Source organism: Neovison vison, chromosome 6, assembly GCF_020171115.1.
Source record: "Neovison vison isolate M4711 chromosome 6, ASM_NN_V1, whole genome shotgun sequence".
Taxonomy (NCBI): Eukaryota; Metazoa; Chordata; class Mammalia; order Carnivora; family Mustelidae; genus Neogale; species Neogale vison.
Window position 1 is genome coordinate 218685876 of NC_058096.1, and position 16802 is coordinate 218702677.

Genomic DNA, 16802 nt, shown 5'->3' on the forward strand with positions numbered 1-16802 from the left:
TCAGACGGCTGGCGCTGGGCCGGACAGCTCGGAGCTTGTCTTTGTACCCGCGCGCCATGCTCCGCCTCAGGCCCAGCCAGCCTGCCCCCCTGTGCGCGCGCTCGGGATTCCCCTGCAGTCCCCCTCCGTGCTGGCTTCAGACCGCAGGCCCCCTGGGGATCCCGGGTGTTCTTGGGTGCCCACCCTGGCGCCTTTTATTTTCCTTACCGGACTCCCACAGCCTCTGTGCTCGGCTGGCCCTGCTCTGTGCGGGCATTTTGTGTTTCCCGTTCTTCCCTGCTGTGTGCACCACAGAGCCTAGTTCCCGGGGACGATGCAGTACACGCAGGCTTAAGGACTTCGAGAGGCTCCCAGGCATTGGCCCTACTGAGCGTTCGGCTCTGGTCACCCAGCACATGCCAAACCCTGTGATGCACCAAGACCGTCCCCAAGGGTTCTCATTCATTGTCTTGGTGCATCTGGACTGTGGAGCAAGGCTGCCTGGTATGAAACCCCAGCCTTGCCTCTTGCTGGTGGCCTCGGGCTTGTTCCCAAGACTCTCTGAGCCTGCCTCGCTTCGCCTGGGGAATGGGATGTGGGTGGCACGGGACTCCCCCAATGTCACTATGGCCCAGGCCCGGCTCCCGGCCAGTGCCCCCCCCCCACTATGCGCTGCAGGGGGTCCCGGTCACTGCCTTCACCACATGCTGACACGTGTACAGTTCACTGGCCCTAAATATACACATTGTTGTGTGACCGTCCCCACCATCTAGAACTTCCTCATCTGAAACTGAAACTTGGCCTGAATTCAACACTGACTCCCCAGCCCCTGGCTCCCACCACCTGCGCTCTGTGTCTGTGGATTTGACTCCTCTAGGGACCTCCTCGGAGAGGGATGCTACAGCATTTGACCTTTGGTGACTGGCTTAGTTCACTGAGTATGGTGCCCTCCGGGTTCTTTTGTGTCACAGCAGGCGTCAGACTGTCCTTCCTTTTTAAGACTGAGACTCCGCGGTGTGGATGGATCACGTCGTGTCCACCCACTTACCCGTCAGTGGACCCCCGGGTTCCTTCCACTTCTTGGGCTCCGTGGATGGCGGCCGCGGCAAACACGGATGTGTGCCTGTCTAGGTCTGAGTCCCTGCTTTCACTTCCTCTGGGTGTGGACCGAGCGGGGGGATTGCTGGGTCATAGGTCTTTCTAAGTTGGACTTTTTGAGGAATCTCGCTCTTCCTCGCGGTGGCTATACCCCTTTCCCCGCCCACCGGCAACACAGTGGCTTTGGAAGGTTTGGGGGTGGAGACTAGTCAGATCTGTGTTTCCAGAAGGGCAGAGAGTGCAGGGGACCGAGGAGAGACGATGAGGCCTAGATTGAGGCAGCAGTGGGGGGCACGGGGTGGGGGCACCAAGGAGGATGGTGAAGGCACCTTGGTTGGTATGGGTCACCGGGGAGGGCCATCTTCCCTGAGATGGGGTGCGGGGAAGGACATAGGAGCAGGGGACGGTGCTCGGCTCTGTTTTGATCATGTTCAGTCTGAGGCACTTCAGGGACTGTTCAAGGGGAGATGGCAGGGGCTCTGGACGTTTCGGGTGGGGACCTAAAAGAGATTTGTACCAGGAACCAGTCTGGAGGCCTCGAGACAGCAGCGGAGATTGATGCCATGGGGGTGAATGGCGTTGTCCAAAGAGGCCATGCTGGGCAAGAACAGCCCCAGGGCTCATGTATGTCATGTCTCCAGATGCTTATCCGAAGACCCCACACACACCCCCACCTTGCAAGAGCCCAGAACCAGCCGAGGTGGGCTGAGCACCCTAACTGGGATTCTCTGGGCTTGGAGAGCGCTACTCTTCAAGGCGGCCTTGGTGCACCTGGAGCTGGAGCTCCCCAGGCCCCAGGCGTGTTGCTTGGCTGTGGCAGCCACAACCACGTGCCCCGGCTGCGGGGCTCCAGCAGCAGACCTCGATTTCTCAGTTCTGGAGTCTTAGAAGCCAAAGATCAAGGTGTCGGTAGGGTCGGTTCCTTCTCAAGCCTCTCCCCTTGGCTTGCAGATGGCCATCCTCTCCCCGTGGCCTCACGGGTGTTCCCTCTATGCCCATGTTCTGATCTCCTCATCTTCTGAGGACGTCAGTCATACTGGATCAGGGCCCACCCTAATGACCTCATTTTAACTTAATTATCTCCCTGGAGACGCTGTCTCCAAATACAGTCACATTCTGAGGTCCTGGGGTTCTTAGTACGGGCTGCTGTAATAAAATATCATGGACTGGGCAGCTTGTACACAACAGAAATTTATTTCTCACACCGAGGCAAGCTGCAAGCCTGAGATCAAGGTGCCAACATGCGGCCTTGTGGGGAAGGCCTTTTCCAGGTTGCAGAGTGCCAACTTCTTGTACCCTCCCTTGGCAGAGGGAGGTTGAGCGATGTCTCTGGGGTTTCTCTTATAAGGGCGCTCACTGATCCCCCCGGTGAGGATGCCAGCCCTGCGACCTAATTACCTCCCAGAGGCCCCATCCGATACCATTACGCTAGGGGTTAGGATTTCAACATGACAGCTAAAGCAGGGGACACAAGCCTTCAGTCCTTTGCACGGGGATTAGAATACCAGCATATGAATTCATGGGATTGGCAGTGACCCAGGCCAGTCTGTAATGGCAGGGAAGATAATTCCAGCTTGGTGAGGCAGAGTGGAGCACAGGCCTGGCGTCAGACCACCTGGTTCAAATGCCCAGTTGTTCCAATTCCTGGATTCTGTAAAGGAAGAACCATCTTTTCTGGGCTTTGGCCCCCGTGTGAGTTTCCTACTGCTTCTGTAACGAATCACCACAAACCTGGTGCTTCAAACAATGTACATTTATTTATTTTTATTTTTTTAAGATTTTTTTATTTATTTGACACAGAGAGCAAGAGAAGGAACACAAGCAGGGGGAGTGGGAGAGGGAGAAGCAGTCTTCCCACTGAGCATGGAGCCCGATGTAGGGCTCCATCCCAGGACACTGGGATCATGACCTGATCCCAAGGCAGACATTTAACGACTGAGCCACACAGGTACCCCCAACACACATACATTAGTTTACAGTTCCAGAGCCCAGAAGTTTGAAATGGGTCTCTCTGAGCTAAAAATCCAGGTGTCTGTAGGGGTGCATTCCTTCTGGAGGCTCTAGAGGAGAATCTGTTATTTTGCCTTTCCAGCTTCTAGAGGCGCCTGCAGTCCTCAACTGTGGCCCCATTCCCTACCTTTGAAGCCAGTGGTAGCCGGCTGGGTCTTTCTCACACTGCATCGCTCTGACCTCTGCTTCCACCATCGCCCCTTTTCCTGATGCTGACCCTTCTGCCTCCCTCCTGCAGGGACCCTTGTGATGACATGGGGCCCCCGTGGGTAATCCAAGATCATCTCAAGATCCTCAATGTAATCACTTCAGCAAAGTCCCTTTGGCCATGTAAGAGGACATATTCAGGGGCGCCTGAGTGGCTCAGTGGGTTAAGCCTCTGCCGTCGGCTCAGGTCATGATCTCAGGGTCCTGGGATTGAGCCCCACATCTGGCTCTCTGCTCAGCAGTGAGCCTGCTTCCCCCTTTCTCTGCCTGCCTCTCTGCCTACTTGTGATCTCTCTCTCTCTCTGTCAAATAAATAAATAAAATCTTTGTTAAAAAAAGAGGACATATTCATATATATATATATATATATATACACACACACACATACATATATATTTTTTATTTTTAAAAAGATTTTATTTATTTATCTGAGAGAGTGACAGAGATAGAGAGCATGAGCATGGGGAGGGGCAGAGGGAGAGGGAGAAACAGACTCCCTGTTGAGCAGGGAGCTCGACATGGGGCTCCGTCCCAGGACCATGACCTGAGCTGAAGGCAGATGATCAACCAACTGAGCCACCCAGGCACCCCTTTATTTATTTATTTTAGAGAGAATGAATATGAAGAGCAGAGAGAGGGAGAAAGAATCTCAACCAGACTCCCCACTGAGCACAGAGCCCAACTCAGGCCTTGAGCTCACCACCCTAGGTCAAGACCTGATCCAAAACCAAGAGTAGGATGCTGGTCTCACGTGTCAGCACCATGGACAGCGAGAGAGCTGTCCCGGGTGCTGCCAAGGCCCCCTAAAAGCCTTCCCCTCCTAGCCTGCCCCCAGGAGACATTTAGGTTTTGAGGGGCACAGTAAACCAAAAAGTCCCTGTTGGCCCCTTGTCAATCTCTCTGCCCTAGTGTCGTTCCCCTCCACCCCAATACACCAGATTCTTTTTCTCAAACTTTCCAGACTCCTGCCTTGAAATGCTTTGTCCTTTGCTCTTTACTCTTTGCGTAGCTGAATAAGTCTTTTCTCAAATACCATCTTTTCAGACTGTCCAAAACTACTGTCTCATGTAGCTTCCCCACCCCACCTGCCCAGTTTCCTTGCTTTTAAGTCACGATCTCTAGCCACAGTTGTTTTACATATTATCATCCTATTTTATAGGAGAGAAAACCGAGGCTCATGAAGGGGTTAAGTTAAGAGATGGAGCCAGGATTCATATTCATAAGCTTACTGTTTCCCAATGATGTTTCCTTAGGGAGTTGACTTGCTGAGGTTTCCATTATGGGCTGTAGTCCTGGGGCCAGAACTTAGTCCTCAGGAAGGAAGTCCTCCATGGGCCTAGAAGGAGCCCCCAATCAGTAGAGCCTACCTCTACAGTACCCCAAGTCTCTCCAACTTATACTGGTATCAACCTTTTGTACCTTCTCTTACTGATCCTGGGCAGGATGAGACCCCTGGCACCTTGAAGCTGGAGTGGAGCCTGCTTGGAGGTTCCCCCCTCCCAAGTTTATTTGTTGAAATGCTAAACCCCAGGACCACAGAATGTGACTCTTTTTGGAAATAAGGTTTTTAAAGAGGGAATTAAGCCAGAATTAATCCAACTGGCATTCTTATAAAAGGGGGAAATTTGGACACTAAGGTACATGGAGGGAAGACAGTGTGAAGACACAGGGAGAACATCATTTACAAGGCCAAGGAATGCCCGAGGCCACCAGAAGCTAGGAAAGAAGGATGGGATAGATTCTTTCTCAATGCTCAGAGGATTCACCCCTGTTAACACCCTCATCTCTGACTTCAAGCCTCCAGAACCATGAGACAAGAAATTTCTAAGTCACCTTGTCTGTGGTCCTTTGTTATGGAAGCCCTACCAATCTAATATAAAGCCCTTGACTGGACCCAGGTACCAAGATGTGGTTAGGTTGGTGTATCAGTCAGGATAAATCAGATTATGCTGCTATAACAAATGATTCCAAAGTCTGAGGGGCTTAAAACTATGCAAAATTAACTTTTTGCTCTCAAGATGTATATGTTGCAAATCATCTAGGAATTCTTCCCCATGTGCCTCACTCCTCATCCCACGTGATGAAACAGCCACATCTGGAATGTTTCAGGTTACTGTAGCAGAGGAAAGAAATCTGGGGGGGGGGTGTTGCACAGCAATTAAATGCCCTGGCCCAGAAATGACACTGCTCATTGGCCAGAACAAGTCACATGGCCCTGCTCAACCATGAGCATGCAGGAAAGAGCAGCCCTACCCCATGCCCAAAAGAGAGAGAATTGGAAATTTTTGGTGAAAACATCATTTAACAGAATTAGTTCGGCTCCCACTGGAACTTCTTGGGCTGTCCTGGCTGCTTCTCCTTGGTTTTAGAGCTTAAGGCTCAGCTAATGCTAAGAAATCTTGGGGTTCTGGTGAAGGCTTTGGTTTTGGGTCAGGGGGCCTGCCCTGCAGCTCACGGGAGCTGGCCAAGAGGAGTGGGATCAGAGGAGACTGATGGAGCCAGGCTTCCAAGGGGCTGCCCTTTGCATGTTCCTGGCCAGGTCTCTGAAAACAACCACATTGAGGTCAGACCCAGGACATCTGGAAAGCTGGTTAAAGGGTCTCTCCTATAGAGAGTGGTCTCCTAGGTATCTGTCCCCCAGATGAAAACAGATGTCCAGCGAAATCTTGTACTCAGAAGTTTCTAGCAGCATTACTCATAATAGTCAATCATACACCCATCAACTGATGAATGAATGAACAAACTTTTATAGCCACACAATGGTATATGATTCAGTCACAAAGGGAGTGAAGTATTGCCCCATTACACAATGTGGATGAAGCTTGGAAGCACTATGCAGAATGAAAGAATGTATTAATGTGATGACTTGATGCATAGATACATTGTGAAAGGATCCCCCATTGAGGTGGGTGACATGCTCCTGACCTCGCATATTTACTCCCCCTCCCTTTTTGTGAGCACATTTAAGTTCTGCTCTTAACAAATGTCAATAATAATAATACCGTACAATGTTATCAGCTATAGTCATCATGTTCTACATCAGATCCCTAGACCTTATTCATCTTATAACAAAGTTTGTGCCCTTTTACCAACCTCTTCCTATCTCTCCATCTCCCAGCCCCTGGAAACCACTTTTCTATTCTTTGTTTCTTTCTTTTTTTTTTTTTTTAAGATTTTATTTATTTGACAGAAAGAGATCACAAGTAGGCAGAGAGGCAGAGAGAGAGGGAAGCAGGCTCCCCACTGAGCAGAGAGCCCGATGTGGGGCTCGATCCCAGGAGCCTGGGATCATGACCTGAGCGGAAGGCAGAGGCTTTAACCCACTGAGCCACCCAGGCGCCTCTATGAAGTCAGCTCCCCCCTTCCCACGCCTAGATTCCACTTGTAAGTGATGCCTTAACAGTGTTGGTCTTTCTCTGTCTGACTCACTTCACTTAAAATAATGCCCTGCAGTTTTTCTCATGTTGTTGTAAATGACAGGATTTCTTTATTTTTAATTTTTTTTTAGGTTTTTAAAATTTATTTGTTGGGGGGCACAAACAGGAGGAGTGACAGGCAGAGGCAGAGGGAGAAGCAGACTCTCCACTGAGCAAGGAGCTGGATGTAGGACTTGACCCCAGGAGTCACTCAGGTGCCATTTATCTCTGAAATTCAGGATTTCTTTCTTTTTAAAGGTAAAATAAGGCATGTCTGGGCGGCTCAGTCAGTTAAGCAACTGCCTTTGGCTCAGGTCATGATCCCAGGGTCCTGGGATTGAGCCCTGCATCAGGCTCACTGCTCAGAAGGGAGCCTGCTTTCCTCTCTCCTTCTACCTGCTGCTCCCCCTCTTTGTGCTCTCGCTCTCTCTCTCTGAAAATAAATAAAATCTTTTTTTAAATTTTATTTTTTTATTTGATAGAGAGACGGTGAGAGAGAGCATGAGTGAGGAAAAGGTCAGAGAGAGAAGCAGACTCCCCATGGAGCTGGGAGCCTGATGTGGGACTCGATCCCGGGACTCTGGGATCATGACCTGAGCCGAAGGCAGTCGTCCAACCAACTGAGCCACCCAGGCGTCCCAAATCTTTTTTTTTTAAATGCCAAAAAATATTCCACTGAGTATTCTTTATCCTTTCAATCCATCAGTGGGCACTTGGATTGTTTCCATAGCTTGGATATTGTGAATGATGCGGCAGTGAACATCGGGATGCAGATATCTCTTTGAGATGGTGATTTCCTGTTCTCTGCATGTATACCTAGAAGGGGAAGTGCTGGGATGCCTGGGTGGCTCAGTTGGTTAAGTGTCTGCCTTTGGGTCGGGTCATGTTCTCAGGGTCCTGGGATGGAGCCCCGCATTGGGCTCCCTGCTCAGTGGGGACCCTGCTTCTCCCTCTCTCTCTCCCATTACCCCTGCTTGTAGGCTCATGCACACCCTCTCTTTCTGTCTCAAATAAATATTTAAAATCTTAAAAAAAAAAGAAGAAGAAGAAGAAGAAGAAGTGGAACTTCTGGGTCATATGGTAGTTTGATTTAAAAATTTTTTTAAAGATTTTATTTATTTATTTGACAGAGAAAGAGCACAAGTAGGCAAAGAGGCAGGCAGAGAGAGAGAGGAGGAAGCAGGCTCCCTGCTGAGCAGAGAGCCCGATGTGGGACTCGATCCCAGGACCCTGAGATCATGACCTGAGCCAAAGGCAGCGGCTTAACCCACTGAGCCACCCAGGCACCCTATTTAAAAATTTTTTTAGGGACCCTCCGTACTGTTTTCCATAGTGGCTGCACCAGTTTACATTCCTAACAAAGTGCATAAGACTTCCCTTTTCTCCACATCCTGTGATGGAAATGTTTTCACGTCGACAGGGGAGATGGATGTACAGCTCTGTGAGCTGCACACTAGAGCACACTAGAGCCCACCAAATTGTACGCGTGATCTGTCAACTAGATCCTCAGACTCAAGTAGGAAACTTTGGGAACAGAAGATTTAGGGTGGTTCAAACCTGGATTTTCTCAGAATTGGGGGAGATCCTAGCCCCTTGCCAGCCAGGGAGCTCCCCTTCTCACCTGGGTCTTTTACAGATTTTTAGTCCCTGTCTCAAAGGGTTGCTTTGAATGAAATGGAGTTCCTTACAGGAGGAGACACACGTGCAGAGACACACACACACACGCACACACACGCACACACACCCCCACTCCTGGAGCAGCCTCTGCCTCTTACTTGCCCGCCACCAGGGGGCGATCCTGCCGTGATCGTTGGGTGTCTGGCCCCAGTCGTGAAGATTTCAAGGGAGGACCATTTTCCTGCGGACTCAAGGAGCCTTAAACTGTGGGCAGCACTTGGCTAACTCCTTGCTTTCTTTTGCCCTTTATGGTTTAAACAACGTGCAGTGGAGAGGGGGCGCTTTTTCTCATTATAAAACGATCGCTGGTGTGTGTAAAATAAGTAAAGCATAAAAATAAAGGTGCTATGTGTTCATTAGGAAATATATATTCATAATATATGGTCATTAGAACACTCAGAAAATATAGAATATAAAAAAAGGAAAGTAAGTCATCCACATGTGTTCCACTCCCTGGACACAAACACTGCTATAATACTTTCTTCTCGTTTCCCAGCTTGTTACTCTATACTCAGTTTAAATGACCCGGTTTTGCTTTTATTGAAACTCAAAGCTCTGAACGAAGAGGCGGACAGATTTGATCACATGAAAACACGTCATCATGAACAAAGACAAAAGACCAACCAAAACAAGGCTAGGAAGGGAACATGGGCAGCATAAAGGACAGGCAAGGAGCAGGTACAGCTGTTTATTGAGTGCTTGCCGCTCCCTGGGCACTGTTCCGGCTACTTTCTATATACAAATTAATTTAATACTCAACCCTAAGAGATAGATACCGTTATTATCTCTATTTTACAGATGAGAACCAGAGACACAGAGAGGTTAAGTGACTTGCTCAAGATCACACAGCGGAGCCTGAATCAGAGCAGCTTGGCCCCAGGGTCCTTACTCCTTCCATCAGTGTGCCTTTTCACATAGTCCAGTTTGGCACCCAAACTATGTGAACAGGCTAAACACAGGGGCGCCCGGGTGGCTCAGTGGGTTAAAGCCTCTGCCTTCGGCTGAGGTCATGATCCCAGAGTCCTGGGATTCCCTGCCCAATAGGGAGCCTGCTTCTCCCCCTTCTTCTGCTTCTCCCCACCCCACTCATGCTCTCCCTCAAATAAACAAATAAAATCTTTTAAAAAAAGATTTTATTTGTTTATTTGTGAGAGAGAGAGAGAGAGCCCAAGCCGGGGAAGTGGCAGGCAGAGGGAGAAGCAGACTCCCCCCTGAGCAAGGAGCCCCTGACTTGGGACTAGATTCCAGGACCCTGGGATCATGACCTCAGCCGAAGGCAGAGGCTTTAACCCACTGAGTCACCCAGGCACCCCAGTAATGGTCCAAATCTTAATTCTTATTCGAATCTTATGGAGAATTGGATGAATAATGAGCATCATCAAACTGTCGGAAGTGAAAACTGTTGAAACTTTTTGGGAAGGGATTTGGCTATGGTAGAACAAAATATTTAAAGCACCTAACCTTTGAGCTGGCCACTCTCTAGCCAACAACAGAGCCCATAAATGCATGTGCCTAAGGACGTGTGCTCATCACAGCCTGGCTTGCAATGATGCCATTGCTTGTAAAAGTGAAACGTGGCATAGAGTCTCCATGACTGACAATAGGGGCATAGTTAGACAAATTGGGCCTGGCATGCTATGGGAACGCTCTGTAGCCATTAAAAAGAATGAGACAGATCCATATTCACTGCCATGGAAAAATCCCTCCATACCTTGCTCCATGGAAAAAAAAACAAAAACAAAAAAACCCACATAACATTGCGTACAGTATGAGTGCCTTTATGTTAGAGAACACGAACGGACACATGTACCAGACACCTCGGAAGTCTCCTCCAGACAATGGGCAGTGGGTCCCTCTTAAGAAGACGTGGAGTGAGAGTTTAAGGGAAGAATGTCTGCCTCTTTTACTTTTCTGTTAGTTGAGCCTTTTACAACAAGATTGTATTATTTCGATGATTTTTTAAAGCCCCAGAATATATCTTGTTAAATATTCTTTTAAAGCATGCCGCCTCCCCCTCTCCCCTGCCCCCATAGCTGCATAATGATTTAACTTGTCCTTTCCTGCTGGGTTGTTTGTGACTTTCCACTGTTCCGTAGGAAACTGGGATGCATATCCTTGTATGCTAATCTCCGCGCCTCTGGGATGAATTCCTGATGCTACTCCCAATTCACTAGTGAAGAAATGAATGAACAGCACAGATTTATTGTTTCTCTGCTTGTGTTCTTACAAAAAGATCTTAGGTGTAGAAATACTTGGCAAGTTGCCCTGGAAAAGGTGGTACACACCCCTGGGAATGGATGTAGAGTCTTGCTTCCTAGAACACTTGAAAACGCCAGGCAGGACGGCAATTTAAAACTATCTGTGAATGCAAGTGAGACAGGAAAGGCTCACATCCATGCGGTGATACCTTGTGCCAGGTCCCATTCTAAGAGTTTCAGTGTAATGGTTTTTTTTTTTTTTTTAATTTAATATTTTAATTCATTGTGTGCAATAATCCTACTTTGCTCTTCACTTTTTAGGTAAACTGAGGTACAGGGTGATGAAGTCATTCAGCCAGTGGTCTGACTTTTTAAATAAGAAGCCCAGAGGGGGGGCGCCTGGGTGACTCAGTGGGTTAAAGCCTCTGCCTTCGGCTCAGGTCATGATCTCAGGGTCCTGGGATCGAGTCCCGCATCGGGCTCTCTGCTCAGCGGGGAGCCTGCTTCCCTCTCTCTCTCTCTCTGCCTGCCTCTCTGCCTACTTGTGATCCCTCTCTGTCAAATAAATAAATAAAATATTAAAAAAAAAAAAAAAAAAGAAGCCCAGAGGGGCGCCTGGGTGGCTCCATCTGTTAAGTGTCTGCCTTTGGCTCAGGTTGTGATGCCGGAATCCTGGGATGGGGTCCTGAGATCGAGCCCCAAACCCTAATTTTTCTCCCTGCCAAACGGGGTGGTGGGGAGCATGCTTCTCCCACTTCCTCTGTCCCTCCCCTACACTCCTGCACACGCTCTCTCTCAAACTCTTGGTAGATTTGTTTGAAGCTCTGATTTCATGACCAAACATCAATTTGTTCTTAACTTTGTTTTTTAAGATTTTTTTAAAGATTTTTTTAAAAGATTTTTTAAGATTAACAACACTGTCAGTTGTTAAATGCTTTGAAAATCACCCTTAACATTCATATGCAACATGGATGCCTGGGTGGCTCAGTTGGTTAAGCAACTGCCTTCGGCTCAGGTCATGATCCTGGAGTCCCAGGACAGAGGCCCAGGATGCAGTCCTACATCTGGCTCCCTGTTCAGCTGGAAGTCTGCTTCTCCCTCTAACTCTCCCCCCTCATGTTCTCTCTCTTTCTCATTTTCTCTCCCTCAAATAAATAAATAAAATCTTTTTAAAAAATTCATATGCGGGTGCCTGGGTGGCTCAGTGGGTTAAACATCTGCCTTTGGCTCAGGTCATGATCCCAAAGTCCTAGGATCCGCTCCTTGGTCAGTGGGGAGCCTGCTTCTCCCTCTGCCTGTTGCTCTCCCTGCTTAAGCTCTCTCTCTCTCTGACAAATAAATAAATTAAAATCTTTAAGAAAAAAATTTTTTAAAGATTTTTATTTATTTATTTGACAAACAGATCACAAGTAGGCAGAGAGGCAGGCAGAGAGAGAGGAGGAAGCAGCCTCCCTGCTGAGCAGAGAGCCCGACGTGGGGCTGGATCCCAGGACCCTGGGATCATGACCCGAGCCAAAGGCAGAGGCTTTAACCCACTGAGCCACCCAGGCGCCCCAAGAAAAAAAAAATTTTTTTTAAAAGATTTTATTTATTTATTTGACAGAGAGAGATTACAAGTAGGCAGAGAGGCAGGTAGAAAGAGAAGGAGGAGGAAGCAGGCTCCCTGCTGAGCAGAGAGCCCGATGCGGGACTCGATCCCAGGACCCCGAGATCATGACCTGAGCCGAAGGCAGCGGCTTAACCCACTGAGCCACCCAGGCGCCCCAAGAAAAAAATTTTTAAAGGAGGGGCTTGAACTCAAGACCCTGCAATCAAGACCTGAGTTGAGATCAAGAATCAGGTGCTTAGTGCTCGCTTCGGCAGCACATATACTAAAGAATCAGGTGCTTAACAAATTGAGTCACCCAGGCACCCTTTGAAATTTTGAATTTCATATAATTTTCAGGCATTGTCAAATATTCTTCATTTGATTTTTTAAAAGATTTTATCAATTTATTTTATGGCTTTGCCGTTTTACTCTTAATTCTTTCATCAATCTGAAATTTAGTTTTTTATGTGATGTGTTATAGGGTTTGAACTGATTATTTTCCCAAATGGTCAACCAGTTGTCCGAGCCCTATGCAAAGAGTGTTAGAGAATGTTACACTTTCTCATGTGTGCTGAGAAGTGTGGTAGGTGAGCTGGGCAATCTGTTTGAACTCCAATGAAGTCTTCCCTGACCAGGGTCCCCTCACTCATCATGGATTCTGAGAGAGGCGCCATTTCTCTGTGACCAGTTTGGGATTGTCTCCCAGGAGGGACTTAAACCAGCAGTTCTGGAACTGAACTCCTTGCATTCTTCATCAGCGTTAGGCAAAAAGGGTCTGCAGACCAGAAAATGCATCAAATGATTGAAGAGTCAAATAGACTTTCCTTATTCATTCAACAAACGTTTGCACAGCTCTGTGCGAGCACCATGTTGCAGTCTGTAGCAACGGTGATGAGAAATGGAAAAACACAGTCGCGTCCCTTACATCTCTGTGGGAGAGTGAAATAGTTGTATCATATGTGATGTGTGTGTTTATTAACTTTATAAGAAGCTGCCAAAGTGTTTTCCAAAGTGGCCACACCATTTCAGCAGTGGGCGAGTGTTCTAATTGCTTCATATACTCGCCAACCGTTGGTTCTGTCATATCTTATCTTTTATTTTTAATTTTAATTAATTAATTTATTTTTGTTATTGTAGTGGGAGTGCCTCTCCTTGCAGTTTTAATTGAAACTTGTCTGATCACTAATGATACTGAACATACTTACTTGCTGTTTGTATAACTTCTTCGGTAAAGCGCTCGTTTAATCTTTTACCCATGGGGGGAAGAACCACGTTGTTTGTCATATTGTGTTGTGAGGGTTTTTAATATATTCTTGGATACAAGTCTTTTCTCAGATATGTGCTTTGAGAATGTTTTCTCCCAGTCTGTTCCTTGTATTGTGTTTTTCCTAATGGTATCATGGAAAGACTGACCAAAAGTTCCATCTTTTGGTTAAGTTCAATTTGTCACTTTTTGAATAATCTGGTTTTTTTGTGTTTTTTTTGTATCCTATCAAGAAATATGGGCCTAAAATGAGGGTGCAGAGATTTTCTCTTGTGTTTTCCTCTAGAAGTTTTATAGTTTTAATTCTAGGTTTGGGTCTGTAATTTATTTTGAGTTATTTTTATATATGATGTGAGGTAGGGATCAAGGTTTATTTATTTATTTTTGCATACAGATGCATAATTTTTCCATCCCACTTGTCAGAAAGACTCTCCTTTTCTCATCAAGTTACCTGGATAGCTTTATTAAGACAACTGATCATGTATGTGTGGGTCTATATTTATGGGCTTTCTAGTCCACTAATATATAGGTTTATCCTTATACCAACATAATATTGTTTAGTCTACTGTAAATTTATGTCTTGAGATCAAGTAACTTACATCCTGCAATTTCATTCTTTATTATTATTATTATTATTTTATTACTGGGGACCCACTCGGGCACCCCAACTTCATTCTTTTTCAAATTGCTTAAGCTCTTCCAGATCCTTCCCATTTCCGTAACTTTAGAATCCACTCGCCAGCCTGTACCAAAAAAACCTACTGAAATTTAGAGTGGGATTGCACTGAATCTATGGGTCATTTTAGGGAGAAATGACATATTACCAATATTGAATCTTCTACTCCATAAATGTAGTGTATTTCTGTGTTTGTTCTGGCTTTCTTTGATTTTTCTGTACAGTGCTTTCTAGTTTTTCATGTATAGGTCTTGTACACATCTTGTTAGATTTATCTCTGAGTATTTACATCTCTGACGGTATTGAAAATAATATTGATTTTTCATATTTCCATTTTCCAGTTGTCTGTTGTTAATATGTAGAGACAGAATTCGTTTTTATGTATTGATCTTGTATCCTACAGCTTTCCTAAACTCACAATAGGTCTAGTAGCCTTATGTCCATTCTTTTTTATTTTCTATATAGATGATTATATTTTACTGTTTTCTTTCTTTTCATTCATGCAGACAATCATGTTTAACTTTTCTTTCCTATTTGTGCTTTTTTATTTCTTGTCTTTCCTTATGACCCTGGCCATGACTTCAGACACAATGCTGAATAGAGGCAGCGAGAGCAGATACCTTGGCCTTGTTCCCAGTCTTGGGGTAAAACATCTCAACATTTACTATTAAGTATATTGTTCTAGCTATAAGTTTTCATATATACTTTTTAGTACATAGAGAAAACCTTTTTTTTTTTTTTTAAGACTTTATTTATTTATTTGACAGAGAGAGACACAGCGAGAGAGGGAACACAAGCAGGGGGAGTGGGAGAGGGAGAAGTAGGCTTCCCACTGAGCAGGTGTGGGGGATGAGGGGCTCCATCCCAGGACCCTGGGATCATGAACTAAGCAAAAGCCAGACGCTTAACAATTGAGCCACCCAGGCACCCAGGCATCCCATAGAGGAAATCTTTTATTCCTAGTTTGTTGAGAGGTTTTTTCCAATATCCTGAGTCTGTGTTGATTTTTGTCAAATGAATTTTCTACATCTATTAAGATGATGATTCTCATCTGATTATTCTTTTCTAATCTCTGGGTATGGCAAATCAGGACGATTGATTTTCAAATGCTGAATCAACCTTGCATTACTCAGATAAACCACCATGTGATCATGATGTATTTCCCTTTGTATAAATTGCTGGACTCTATTTGCTAATATTTGGTTAAGGATTGTTTGTGTCCATATTCTTTTTTTTTAAAGATTTTTTTTTAATTAAAAAAAATTTTAAATTAACATATAATATATTATTAGCCCCAGGGGTACAGGTCTGTGAATTGTGTCCATATTCTTTTTTTTTTTTTAAGATTTTATTTATTTATTTGACAGAGATCACAAGTAGGCAGAGAGGCAGGCAGCGAGAGAGGGGGAAGCAGGCTTCCTGCTGAGCAGGGAGCCCGATGCGGGACTCCATCCCAGGACCCTGAGATCATGACCTGAGCCGAAGACAGAGGCTTTAACCCACTGAGCCACCCAGGTGCCCCTTGTGTCTATATTCTTGAAAGATAGTGGTCTGTAAGGTGTTTTTTTTTTTCTTATAATGTCTTTATCTGATTGTGGTATCAGATTAATATAACCCTTATAGAATTAACTGGGAAGTGTGCCCTCCTACTTTCTGGAAGAATTTGTGTAAGGATTAGTATTATTTCTTTCTTATATTTTGTAGGATTCACCAATGAAGCCATCCAGGCATGGAGTTTTCTTTGTGGGAAGGGCTTAAGTCACAAATTCCTTTTTTATTTTTATTTTTTTGAAAGATTTTATTTATTTATTTGACAGATGGAGATCACAAGTAGGCAGAGAAGCAAGCAGAGAGAGAGGAGGAAGCAGGCTCCCCGCCGAGCCACCAAGGTACCCCTCAAATTCCATTTTTAAATAGAGGACTATTTAGGTTGTCCATTTTTTTTCTTTTTTTTTTTTAAGATTTTATTTATTTATTTGACAGAGAGAGAGATCACAAGTAGGCAGAGAGGCAGGCAGAGAGAGAGGGAGGAGGAGGCTCCCCACTGAGCAGAGAGCTTGATGTGGGGCTCCATCCCAGGACTCTGGGATCATGACCTGAGCCAAAGGCAGAGGCTTTAACCCACTGAGCCACCCAGGCGTCCCTAGGTTGTCCATTTTATTCTTAAGTAAGTTTTTGTAGTCTTGCATTTCAAGGAGTTTGTATGTGCCATGTAAGTTCTCAGATTTATAGGTATCAAGTTGTTCATAAAATTCCCTAGTTATCCTTTTTTTTTTCTTTCTTAAAGATTCTATTTATTTATTTGACAGAGAAATCACGAGTAGGCAGAGAAGCAGGCCGATTTGGGGGTCGGGGAGCAGGCTCCCCGCTGAGCAGAGAGCCCCATGCGGGGCTCAGGGCTTCATCCCAGGACCCTGAGACCGTGACCTGAGCCGAAAGCAGACGCTTAACTGACTGAGCCACCCAGGCGCCCTCTTCATTATCCTTTCAATGTCTGAAGGACCTATAGTGATCTCCTCTCTTTTATTTCACTGTGCAAGTTCTCTTGTTCAAGCCTCTGTCTCCGTCACATTTCCCATTGTCCCATTGGCCAAAATAAGTCACACTGACTCAGAGTGGGAGGGGATCCCCCAGGTGGGTGGAGACAGGCAGATGTGAACAAATTGGGAGCCATCACTTCAACAATCTG